This window comes from Elephantulus edwardii, unplaced genomic scaffold, assembly GCF_000299155.1.
Source record: "Elephantulus edwardii isolate Elephantulus edwardi_28Jun2011 unplaced genomic scaffold, EleEdw1.0 scaffold00475, whole genome shotgun sequence".
NCBI lineage: Eukaryota > Metazoa > Chordata > Mammalia > Macroscelidea > Macroscelididae > Elephantulus > Elephantulus edwardii.
This window is the reverse complement of record NW_006400225.1, coordinates 691808-704460: the sequence shown is the minus strand read 5'-3', so window position 1 is coordinate 704460 and position 12653 is coordinate 691808. Positions and strand designations below refer to the sequence as shown.

Below are 12653 nucleotides of genomic sequence, written 5' to 3'. Positions count from 1 at the left end.
ACTCAAAGTCATATTTTGGTTGCCTTGGATTTGGTTTACTTTCCCTCAACTTCAGCTTGAATTTGCATATGTTGGTGGAATTATATGTAGAATTTGTAAAATACTCGAGCACCACAACAAGATAAAAGTAAACAACACAATTGAAATTGGCCGCAGGATATAAGCAGATACTTCACCAAAGGAGAGATGCAGATGGCGAAAACCACATGAACAAATGTTCAAAATCCCTAGGTCTAAGAGAGATGTAAATTAAAACAACTATGAGAAGAACAAATACTGCATGATGCCACTGTTGTAAAACAGGACTGACATTGGGGTTGGGGAGAGACTGAGAAAGAGGGTTCAATAATGTATACTCCATTGAAACAGATGAGGAAGAAAACTGTTTAAAAGGGATATATGTAATTAGATATTTTTGTCATGACAGGAATCTAGAGCGAAGGCTACATGGTGGAGTGGACCTCGGGGAGGTTTTGTAAAACAATGAAAGAGTTTTTCTTTTACTGTTCCAAGAGGGAAGTGTTCTGGGTGGAAGGGTTGGGAGGGGAGACATGTGCAACAATGAATGAATGGAAATCCAAAGTCTCTTTTTGCCAGCATTTGTTGTTTGCTGTTTTGTTAAATTTTGCTATTCTTACTGGGGTGAGATGGGATCTCATAGTTGTTTTGATTTCCATCTCTCTTAGATAAAAACAGCAAACAACAATTGGTGGAGAGGTTGCAGAAAAACTGGAACCCTTATTCACTGTTGGTGGGAGTGTAAAATGGTGTAACCACTATGGAAGGCTCTATGGAGCTTTCACAAAAAGTTGCAAGTAGAAATACCATATGACCCAGCAATTCCACTAACTGCCACACAAGCAGATATAAACATATCAATGTTTATTGCAGCTTTGTTCACAATAGCAAGGAGATGAAAACAACCCAATTGCCATCAACAAATGGATGAATAGAGAAGGTCTGGTATATTCACACAATGGAATACTAAGCTGCATTGAAAAACAAGGAACTCATGAATTAATATACAAAATTGGAGACCCTGGAGGACATTATGCTGAGTGAAATAACTCAGTCACAAAAGGACAAATATTGCATTGTGCCACTGTTGTAAAGCAGGACTGACATCAGAGTTGGGGGGAAACTAAGAAAAGATGGGACAAATAATGTACACTGCATTGAAACAGATGAGGGAGAGAACTGTTTCAAAGGGATATATGATTAGGTACAATTTCATGACAAGAGTCCAGAATGAAAGCTGCATAGTGGAGTGGAGTATTGGGGGGTGGGGTTGTATAACAATGAAAAAATTTTTTTTACTTTTCAAAGAGAAAAGTTACCTGGGGGGATGGGTGGGCAGGGAGGAAAGTGTGCAATGAATGAATGGAAATCCTAAGTCTCTGTAAACGTTCATGAATTTTTTTTTTTAAAGGAGGGCTTGACTGTGTGGATTATAAATTATGGACAACATTGAAAATAATAGGGGAAAAAAGAAACTGAATATAGAAACAGTAATTACAAGGTCACAAATTAAAAACATGTCACATCATTTTACATTGGGTAAACATTAAAGTCTGAGTTTCAAGCAATCCCCCCCCCTTTCGTTCACATTTTTTCATATAAGCATTCTCATGTATTATGTTGGTTTTTTTAAATTTTATATTTCATTATTTTGCGTGTGTTTACCGTCAAATCAGATCTGACTGGTACAGGAGGAGATTGTCCCTCCTTCTCCAGCAGAGCATCTAGTGGATTTGAACCGTGCACCTCTGGGATTGCAGTGCAGCTTCTTGCCAGTAGGCCATCAGAGCTCCCTATGTATTATGTTTTATAAAATTAAGCACCATTGGCTTTTCGGCCGGAACCGCCATCTTGCAGTGATCCGCCAAAATGACGAACACAAAGGGAAAGAGGAGGAGCACCCGCTATATGTTCTCTCGGCCTTTTAGAAAGCATGGGGTTGTTCCTTTGGCCACTTACATGCGAATCCACAAGAAAGGAGATATTGTAGACATCAAGGGAATGGGCACTGTTCAAAAGGGAATGTCTCACAAATGTTACCATGGCAAAACCCAGCATGCTGTTGGAATCGTTGTGAACAATCAAGTTAAGGGTAAAATTCTTGCCAAGAGAATTAACGTGCATATTGAGCATATTAAGCACTCTAAGAGCAGAGACAGCTTCCTGAAACGAGTGAAGGAAAATTATCAGAAAAAGAAGGAAGCCAAGGAGAAAGGCACTTGGGTCCAGCTAAAACGCCAGTCTGCTCCCCCCAGAGAGGCACACTTAGTGAGAACAAATGGAAAGAAGCCCGAGCTGCTGGAACCTATTCCCTATGAATTCATGGCATAATCAGGGTGAAATAAAGGTGTCTATCTGGTAAAAAAAAAATTAATCACCATTGGACTTTCACCCTACCCTGTCTTTTCACTTGGATCCTTCCTGTTTCCCTCTGCCACTCTCTCCGCCCACTAAACTGTGCAACCCTGTGGTTTTGCTCCTACCCATCCTCAGTCCTTCCCCCCTTGAGTTCCCATACATGTTACTACCTATCCTCAGCCCTCCACCCCTTGAGTTCCCATTCATGTTACTAGTTATCCTTTTATTTTTACAATAGTCTTATGTAGTATTTGTCGTTATGAGACTGTGTTAGTTTACTCAGCATAATGCTCTCTAGCCTCCCCCAAGTTCTGCACTTTTAATAGGCACAGCAATTTTTATTTTCATTATTTGAATATTCAACAAATACATTCAAGTATCTTTTAAAAACCTTTATTTACATATCCTGGAATGTTATAAAAATTAATAGTTCTTCTACTTTTTCAAAAGCCTGTTTCTGTTAATTTTTGATCTTCATTGAAATGACAGATTTCAGGATAGGAAGGTTCACCATGAGGACTCAAATGGAATGATTTTCAAAACAGAATATTTTTAAACAAACTAATTCCTACCTGAAGGGAATCAGTTAACAGCACAATTTTATATCCACTCTTGCATCCACTTCCTAAACAACAGGCCTCTGGAAACGATGAACTTTGATAAATGACGATAGTTATAGAAAAGCTTCAGGCCTTTTTTTGTTCATAAGGTTGCTATGAGTTGTATTCAACTTGATGGCAATCAACAACTACAATATGTAATTACACTTTAAAAACATAACTCAAGAGGACCACTTCTGTTGTTTCAGGCACCATCACTAAGCCCAGTGATTAACAGAAGGACTGTCCGTGTTACTGACAGGAAAAGAGCTTCTGTCGTCAAAGACTTATACATAGTTTTAAATTCAGTTCTCAGAGGCATTTTCTCAGACAGCTATTTTTGCAGTAACAGAGACAAAGATAAAACATTGTGACATTTCGACAGCTACTCAACATTATTATGTCTACCAATAATTGTTTAAAAAAAATTTTGGGGTCCCTAGGCTGCTTGGTTTTTGTATCAAAACACAAATACAATCCAAAGAAGTAATTTCCTTTAAAGGTGAAATGAATAAATTTAAAATATGGGGGCTGGAGAGTAGTGATGATGAGAAAGAAAAAAGCTTTGTACAGACAAAAATTTAAATTTTTCTGAAAAGATTTTCTGTGCCTTACACATGTGGGCAACTTGTATGCACTAGTGAAGTAAACACCAGCTATAATGCTTCTAGATGTTCAAATGAGAATCTTAGTCCAGGAGTGGCAATGATGTCACTGTATGGTTCTTGTGTCAGCTCAATAACTTGATGCTTTTTTTAAATTTTTTTTTATTTTATTATTTTTGTGTGGATGTACCGTCAAATTAGATCTGACTGGTACAGGAGGAGATTGTCCCTCCTTCCCCAGCAGAGCATCTGGTGGATTCAAACCGTGCACCTCTGGGATTGCAGTTGCAGCTTCTTGCCACTAAGCCACCAGAGCTCCCCTAACTTGATGCTTTTTAAGAACCAAGCAGCTGTAGAACTTTGTTGCAGCTTGCTTTCTATTTGTGTTTCAACATAGCTCAAGCAGACTGATAGATTCAGCTCCAGTTTTGACAAGAGCTCACTGAATACCTTGAAGCATCTGCTGAGTTCTTTTGTTCCATTTTCTTTCTTCTTGACCTTGATCACCCCATGAAGCATCTTCATCTTCATCCTCCTCCTTCTCTTTCTCCAGCAGAAGTTTCAGCTCTGGTATTAGATGACAGAGATTTGGAGGTTCTTCTGAGGGAAGCTCCACAGGAGGTGTTTCCATCTGCTTTTCCTGGTGAGGAGACACTGCAGGCTCTGGGTCAACTTTCCAGCCTTCTCTTTACTTTCTGAGGTGGTAGTGGAGCATGGGTGGCTCATCTGGGTCTGTCCTGCTGCCTTTCATTTCTGACTGCTGGGGGCAGCTTGGCTCTTCTAAAATGGGCTCATCAAGAACATTCCACATCCCGCTGCTATTGCTGAGGTTGCTGCTCTTCTCTGGGAACCTCTGGATTTTTAAATTCTTTGAGGAGTTCACCCAAATTATCAGCATCTCCTCCTTTCCTCCTTTTTTCCAAGGTCTTCTGGTACAAGTGGTAAGAGCTTCAGTAGTCTAGTACTCCAGAAAGGCTGAGCAGGTAATGAGAAAAATTTTGCCACTCCACCTATCTCCTTCCACATCATCAGTTTCTTGGTGGGTGGAGCCAGGTCCAAAGTAGTAACAATATCAGAATAATCATTAATGGTTGGACTTTAATGGTCTTATTATTCAACTCCTCCACACTGTCAACAGTTAGCTTTATTTTCCTCTTGGCTTTTGTTTCTTTGATAGTGATATCAATAGGTTCCAAAGCAAATGCTTCTTCCTTTATTTGGAAATAATATTGTTGTCTGATCAGTCATAGTTGGCACTGATTCAGTGGGATCCATGGAATCAAGATTATCTGCCCTACCCATTGATATGGTATCATCTTCATTCATGTTGCCATGAGTGGGCTGCTCTGGCAACATTACCCCTGTTTCAGAGAGAGCAGGGGGTCATCAAAGATACCACCATCATTGTTATTAGTGAGCTTGTCATCTAAGATGCCACCATCATTTCATTCTCCAAAATTGTCATCTGGAAATTCTATGAATGTTGATAAATGAATAATCATTCATGCTTCATGCTTTTTGTTCATAGGGTCGTTATGAGTCATGCTTGACTTGACAGGAATCAACAACAACAACATATTGGTCTTCATATTCTTTTTTTTTCTTATATTATTTTTCATTTTTTCAAAATTTTATTTTATTAATTTTAATGAACATTTACAGAGATTTTGGATTTCCATTCATTCATTCATTCATTGTTGCACTATTATCTCTCCTCCCCAGTTCGTTCCTCTCTTTTTTTTTCTTCTTGAAAGTCTGTTTTAATTGTCCCATTGCCACAGTGCTTGTCAAAACCAGTTCTGATTAATCTCCTTTGTCAGTGCATCCTTTGACATTCCCTATCACTCTTCCCTGACAGAGATTTCACCCTGATTCATAAGGAAAAGGGGACAGCGTAATCTCTTAGCTACTTCCTGCTGAAAAGGGACGCTGTAGGTTTTAGGGTGAAGATCTTCTCTCACTACTCTAAAGGGCCCCTTCAGCAATAGGAAACACATAGACTATTGTGGAGATTGTTTTTGGAATTTAGATGCACTATTATCACTTGTGCTTAACCATACATGTTCCTATCCTTGAAGATGCATCATGGAACTGTTGCAGCCTAGAAGACATAAATTTAAAAGTACATGAGTAAAAAATTAAAAGCAATAATATTCCAAGTAGAGGTTCTAACAGTGGTACAAATCAAGTTACAGAGGGAAGGTAGTTCTTAAATATAAAAGGCGTATTGACTAGAACTTTGTCTATTATAGTATATGAGAAGAGTTGGGACCTCAGAAGGCTTTTAGGACCAAATAGTAGGCTCTTGTGTCCAGGAGAAAACAAATATACTTACCAGTAATGTTAATGCTCAGCTATGGCTCTTTTGGGAGGATCTGAATCGTTGAAGCATCCTCCTTTGTTTCCAGCTGGGAGCTGGGGCCTTTCAGTCCTGTCAGCCATGAGGACCTGATGTGGGCCGCCCATGGCCATGTGTCCTTCAGATCCACACTTAAAGCAAGTGAGTGGGAGCTTCCTCTCTACTACCTTGCCTATCTATGGCTCTCGCCTGTGACACTGTCTACTGAAGTGGTCCAGATTTCCACACTGGAAGCAATTCTGACCTCCTTTATTACCTTTGGGTGGCATTGTTTATGAGTAAGACTTCTTTTTCCTGAAACGGGTCCTAAACGGGCAGCAATAGCTGCCCCAATAATTTTGGCCATTCTCTGGTCTTTTCTCTTCCCTCTAGATCCCAGTTGTTAAAAGAGGCAAAAATTTAAACAAATATATAACAAATAATTTTGAACAATATTATCTTTTAAGTTTAAGGCTAGAAATATTAACAATATGATCATTCCCAATCCAGAGATACATGTTCCACTGCAGTTTCTATTTTCCATAAATGGTTTTGGTAAGAAGAATACTGTAAATGTGGATACAGTTCCACTATTCCTCCTCCATCCCATGATATAGTGTTATTAGCATGAGCAGTTGTAAATCCATTGCCTTCCTTACTCTTACATTTTTGTAATTTAAATTTTTATTAATTTCAGTAAAAATTTACAGAGACTTTGGGTTTCCATTAATTCATTGTTGCACATGTCTCCCCTCCCAACCCTTCCCCCCAGAACACTCCCCTCTTGGAACAGTAAAAGAAAAACTCTTTCATTGTTTTACAAACCCTCCCCCAGGTCCACTCCACCATGTAACCTTTGCTCTAGACTCCTGTCATGACAAAAATACCTAATCACATATCCCTTTTAAACAGTTTTCTCCCTCATCTGTTTCAGTGCAGTATACATTATTGAACCCATCTTTCCCCCAATCCAGAAGTCAGTCCTGTTTTACAACAGTGGCGCTATGAAGTATTTGTCCTTTTGTGACTAGGATACTTCACTCAGCATAATGTCCTCCAGAATCACCCATTTTGAATAATATTGCATGAGTTCCTTGTTTTTCAATGCAGCATAGTATTCCATTGTGTGAATATACCACAGCTTCTCTATCTATTAAGTTTGTTGATGGGTAGTCTTCATATTCTAAATGGTTCATTTTCTCAATCAGATTGCTGGTGCTTTGCTCCGGCTCAAGTAAGGGGTTAGAAGTATTGTTGTTCTTGTTAAGAGCCATCAAGTCGTAGACGACTCATAGTGACTCTGTGAAAGAAAGACCTGAGCACTGTTCATAGAGTTTTCAAAAGCAAGCTATTTAGGAAGTGGATGCCACTCCTTCTTCCAGACTTGTTTTAATCAGGAAGCTCCACCAAACACTGTCCACCATGGGTAACCATTATCATATTTGGCACATGAGCGTTTAGCATCATAGCAACCATGAGTTACCTTTGTACAGCAATGCACAGACCAGTGGGCTTGGTAGTGTTTACTAATATGTCATCATCTTCAAAAGTGCAGCTTTCTCTCATGATCTCACGACCATCCATTCCAAAATCACCAAAATAATTTTCTTGTAGAATACTGATGTTCCCAACTTCTCTCTCATGGTTATCTCTTCCACCCTATGCTGGTTCAGAGTAAACTACAGGGCCACATCAATGTTATCTAAGTCAGACAATGAATGATCAAAGTAATGAAATTCTTCAGATAAGGAAATCACATTCTGTTTTCCTCAGGCAGGTCAACAACAACTGATCAAAAAGCAATCTTTATTTTAATAAATACCTCACTACTGTTGTTGTTATGTACCCTCAAGTTACTTGGGACTCAAAGTGACCCTATGTAAAACAGTCCTATACCCTACTCTTTCCTGTGCCAATCTTATTGTCTCTGACACACCTAACACCCATTACCCCAGAATCAATCCATCTCATCAAGGGTCTTCATCTCTTGTACTGTCCCTACATCCTCCCAAGCATGATGTCTCTTTCCAAGGATTGCTCCCTCCTCGCAACATGCCCAAGGTACGTCAGAGGAAGCTTCAGAATCTTTGCCTCCAAGGAGCAGCCTGGTCTCACTCTCTCTAAGATGAACATATTTGTTCCCTTAGCAGTCCATGGTATATTTAATACTTTTTTCCAGTATGACAGCTCAAGGGCATCAATTCTCCTTCTGTCTTCCCTATTCATTGTCCAGCTCTCTGGTGCATAGCAAGTAACTGCATACTCCTGATGTCCTGATGTTTGAAGTGCCATCTTCACCTTCGGTGAGATCACACTCTCCATGTTGCTCCGTAAATTACACTCAAACACATGGACTTTGCTTAGCTTTGCCAGCCAAAATTTAGGCAGAGGTCCTCTTTTACTGAGGACAAAATGTGTGTAGAACATTGCTCTGGTAGACTATAAATAGATAGAAAGAACCTTGTTCTCTGCCAGGAGTAGGGCTGGGTTGGATGGCCAAGGAAGGAGATGGGGAAAGGGGCAGCCTTTGTTTGGTAAAGCTTCACAGCAGCTCCCACTACCACCTCCTTTAAAATTCTTATACTTCTTTGCTTATGGTTTCTTATCTTTCTTCCATCACTTGTAACTACTTCAGTACTAGTTTTTGGAACTCCATGTGGTGTGTTTCTTCTGCCTTCTTGTTCCTGGGGTATTCACTGGATCTGTGATTTGGTCTGCTTTTTAGAAGGCTTGTTTTTTCTGTAGTGTTTGATCTTGACTGCTCTTTCTTTGACATTATGTGAGTTTCTTCTTGATATGTATAAGGCAGCTTCCATTGTATTTGAATGTCAAGGTGCTGCTTCCTTATTTTTATATTAGTTTCCTGACAGCAGTTTCCTCATTTGGTCTCTATGTGCAGGATCTAGACCTGATTCAGTGGGTGGGTGGACTGAGTATAGGCCAGTGGTGGCTGGCTCTCAGGACAAAGACTTGCCTGTGGTGCTCCTGTCGGCAGCTTGCCTTGAGGATTTCCTTGGTCAGGTGGGCAGTTTGCCTTGGGGCCTACTGCTCAAGCTCTGGGTAGGTTGGATTTCTGCCCTGGGGCCAGTGCTCCTTGGAGACATGTCTGGCAGGCTTTGTACCACATATGTTGGGTGTGTTATTAGGAGAGGCTATTACTTCGATATCACTAATATCACATGCAAACAAGATTATGCTAAAGATTATCCAAAAATGACTGGAACAGCACATCAACAGAGAACTCCCTGAAGTACAGGCTGGATTTAGAAGAGGAAATGGTACTAGGAATATTATAACTACTGTTAGATGGATCTTGGATGAAAGCAGGGAGTACCAGAGGAATGTCTATCTGTGTTTCATTGACTATGAAAAGGCATTTGACTGTGTGGATAAAACAAACTGTGGCTGACTCTGAGAAGAATGGGAATCACAGAACATTTGATTTTGCTTATGCAAAGAAAACCTGTACTTGGACCAGGAAGCAGTTATCAGAACAGAGCAAGGAAACACTGCTCTGGTTCAAACACTGGTTCAAAATTGGAAAAGGTGTACACCAAGGATGTGTCCTATCTCAATAACTTTTCAATCATTATGTAGAACAGTTTATCTGGGAGGCTGAGCTGTATGAGGAGAAGTGTGATTTCAGGACTGGAAGAAGACTCATCAACAATCTGCATTATGAGATGACACAACCCTGCTTGCTGAAACTGAGGAAGACCTGAAGCACTTGCTGCAGAAGGTCAAGGACTACAGCCTTCAATATGAATTGAAGCTCAACATAAAGAAAACAAAGATTGTCATCACTGGGCCTATTGGCAGCATGATAGATGTTGAAGAGATTGAGATTTTTAACAGCTTTAGCTCCACAATTGGCTCCACAATCAACATTTGTGGACTAGCAGGCAGGAAAGTAAAAGATGAATTGCATTTGGAAAGTCTGCTGCCAGAGACCTCTCCAAAGTACTGAAGAACAATGATGTCAGTCTGGAGACTAAGGTGTGCCTGATCCAGGCCATACTCTTTGCAATTACTTGCTATACTTTGGAAAGCTGGGCAATGGCTAGGGACGATAGATGGAGAATTGATGCCTTTGAGCTGTGGTGCTGGAGAAGAGTATTGAAATATACCATGGACTGCTAAGAGAACGAACAGGTTCATCTTAGAGAGGGTGAGACTAGGCTGATCCTTGGAGGCAAGGATTCTGAAGCTTCATCTGACATACTTTGGACATGTTGCAAGGAGGGACCAGTCCTTGGAAAGGGATATCATGCTTGGGAAGATGGAGGGAAGCACAAGAGAGGAAGACCCTCGATGAGATGAATTGATTCAGTGACTGGGGTAATAGGGGTAGGTGTGTCAGAGACACTAAGATTGGCACAGGATAGAACAGGATTTAGGGCTGTTGTACACAGGGTCGCTATGATTCACAGGCAACTCATCGGCACATAAAACAACAATCCCTTGGTGGGGTTGAGGGTCAAACACCATGTTTAGAAAGGTTGAAGGTCTGTGAAAGAAAGACCCTCAATGAGATGGATTGATACAATGTCTGTGACAATGAGCTCAAGTGTATCAGAGATGATGAAGATGGCAAGGATAGGACAGGATTCAGATCTGTTGTTCATAGGGTTGCTTTGAAGTTGTACTTCACCGCGATTAACCAACATCTATCTACAGGTTCTGAGTGGGCTGGGTTCCTTTCTCAGGCCAGGCGAGTTGTATTCCTTCTGCTTAGGGGCATGAAGACTTTATTTCTCGTGTCCCAGTTCCATGGAGTTTGAGTTCCTACCTCTTAGGGCAGCATAGGCTTCATTACTGTTTCTTAGGTTCTGGGCAGATGGGGCTCCTTCCACTCAGAACTGGGAAGGCTGGTTTCCTGTCTCACAGCTAGGCAGGCTACATTTCTCTGTTTTGGGCTTTTAAAAAGAGTATTTGAATTAAGTAAATCATTGGTTGTGCAAAATTAAATCATTTGATCTCTAGCCTCATTTTTGTGACCAAGTCCATATTTTCCAACTAATAGTCCTTCATCTTTGTTTCCAACTATTGCATTCTAGACACCAATTATTAACACATCTTGATATCATGTTTGAACTATTTCATACTGCAAAAGTTGGTAAGAGCCCTCTTCAGCTATTATTGTTGTTTGTGTGCCATCAAATCAGAACTGATTCACAGCTGACCCTCCAACAGGGGTTTTTGTTGTGGGTACCGCTGAGTTGGAACTGACTCATAGCTGACCAGACAGTGAGTTTTCTGGGCAGTTAATTGCATGAGAGGAGTTTGCCCATCTTTCTCCTGCGGAGCAGCAAGTGGCCTCAGTGTGCCTTTGGGAGATTACTCATCCTTCTCTTGCAGAAAAGTTGATGAATTTGACCCATGTGCTGTTGGAATTGCAGTGCTATTGCTTATCACCAAGTCACCAGAGGTCTTTAGCTATTAGAGTGATCCAAATCAAAACAACAATGAGATATACTCATCCTCGCAACAATAGCAAAGTTCAAATAAGGACCTCCGATGAAAGTGTGGAAAGATTGGAGTTTTCATACATGGTTTCTGGGAATGTAAAATGGTGCAACCACAATGGAAAACTGTTATTTGCTTCCTTAAAATGAGGAAAATGTAAATATATTCAATCCCTCTACTAGCTAGTTGTCCTTAAGAAATAAGAGCTGTGACAGGAACTGATAAAGGTACATACATGTTTATTACAACATTATTTACAATAGCAAAGAATTGGAAACAACCTGTTTCCATCAACAAATATGATATATTCACAAATGGAATATTATACTGTACCAAAGAATGATAAAGGATTTATGAAACATTGCCTAACATGGATAACTGTAGAGGATGTTATGTTGAATGAATTAAGTCAGTCACAAAGGAACAAATACTGTATAAGACCACTATTATAAACAGTTAAAGAATGCTTTAAATGCAGAATCATTCTTGAATGGTTACCAGGAATGAGAAGGGAGGGGGGAAGGTAGTAAAAATTAATAGATAGTAAATACTTAATATGATTGGTTGAGCAAAATTGAATACACAATAAATAAATGATATCAAACATTATTGGCAATGTAGCTAATGTTATAAACAAAAGGTGTGGAAATGATTGGTTGGAAACTAAACACTGCAAATTTTCACTTAAATTACAAAAAAAGAAAACCATGCTTTTACTAACCATAAAACTCATTGCTGTTGTGCCACCTTTGGATTAGCAGTGTGACACCCTGTTACCCATACCACCAGAACTCCATTTTTACTTTACAGTCACCGTTAAATAACAACACACCTTGATTTTCTAGTTGATAAATCACAGAGTGCATAGTTTAGTAGAAATTCTCTATTTCTTCATCTCTATCTTTAGTAGGGAGCTCTAGTGGGTAAGGAGGGGCCCTGCCAACCCAAATGCAGGTAGTGAGATTTACCAGTTGCTCAGTGGGAGGAAAATGAGCAGTCTCTTATGCAATTTACAGCCTCTGAAAATTTACTAGAGCAAATTGGTTGCTCCAATAAGTTGGTTCTTACTTGAAGGCAATGAATGAGTGAGTCAGGAATGAAAAACTTGTCATTAAAATAGGGTCTGAGATTGAAAGATATGAATATATGGCCTTGGAGATATGAATGATAGCCAAGATTCCATGATATAATTTTGTAGAATCAATAATATATTAATAAAGAGTACCTTTATTAAAGAACATAAAGTGCAACTATGCATGTGCATCTTGC

At 39.8% G+C, this 12653-nt stretch overlaps 2 pseudogenes; one reads left to right on the top strand and one right to left on the bottom strand.

The window, feature by feature from the left end:
* The first annotated feature begins 1887 nt into the window (after positions 1 to 1887).
* LOC102855219 lies at positions 1888 to 2349 on the top strand (annotated as a pseudogene).
* A 1282-nt stretch (positions 2350 to 3631) lies between these two features.
* On the bottom strand, positions 3632 to 8345 carry LOC102860108 (annotated as a pseudogene).
* Positions 8346 to 12653: the final 4308 nt, after the last annotated feature.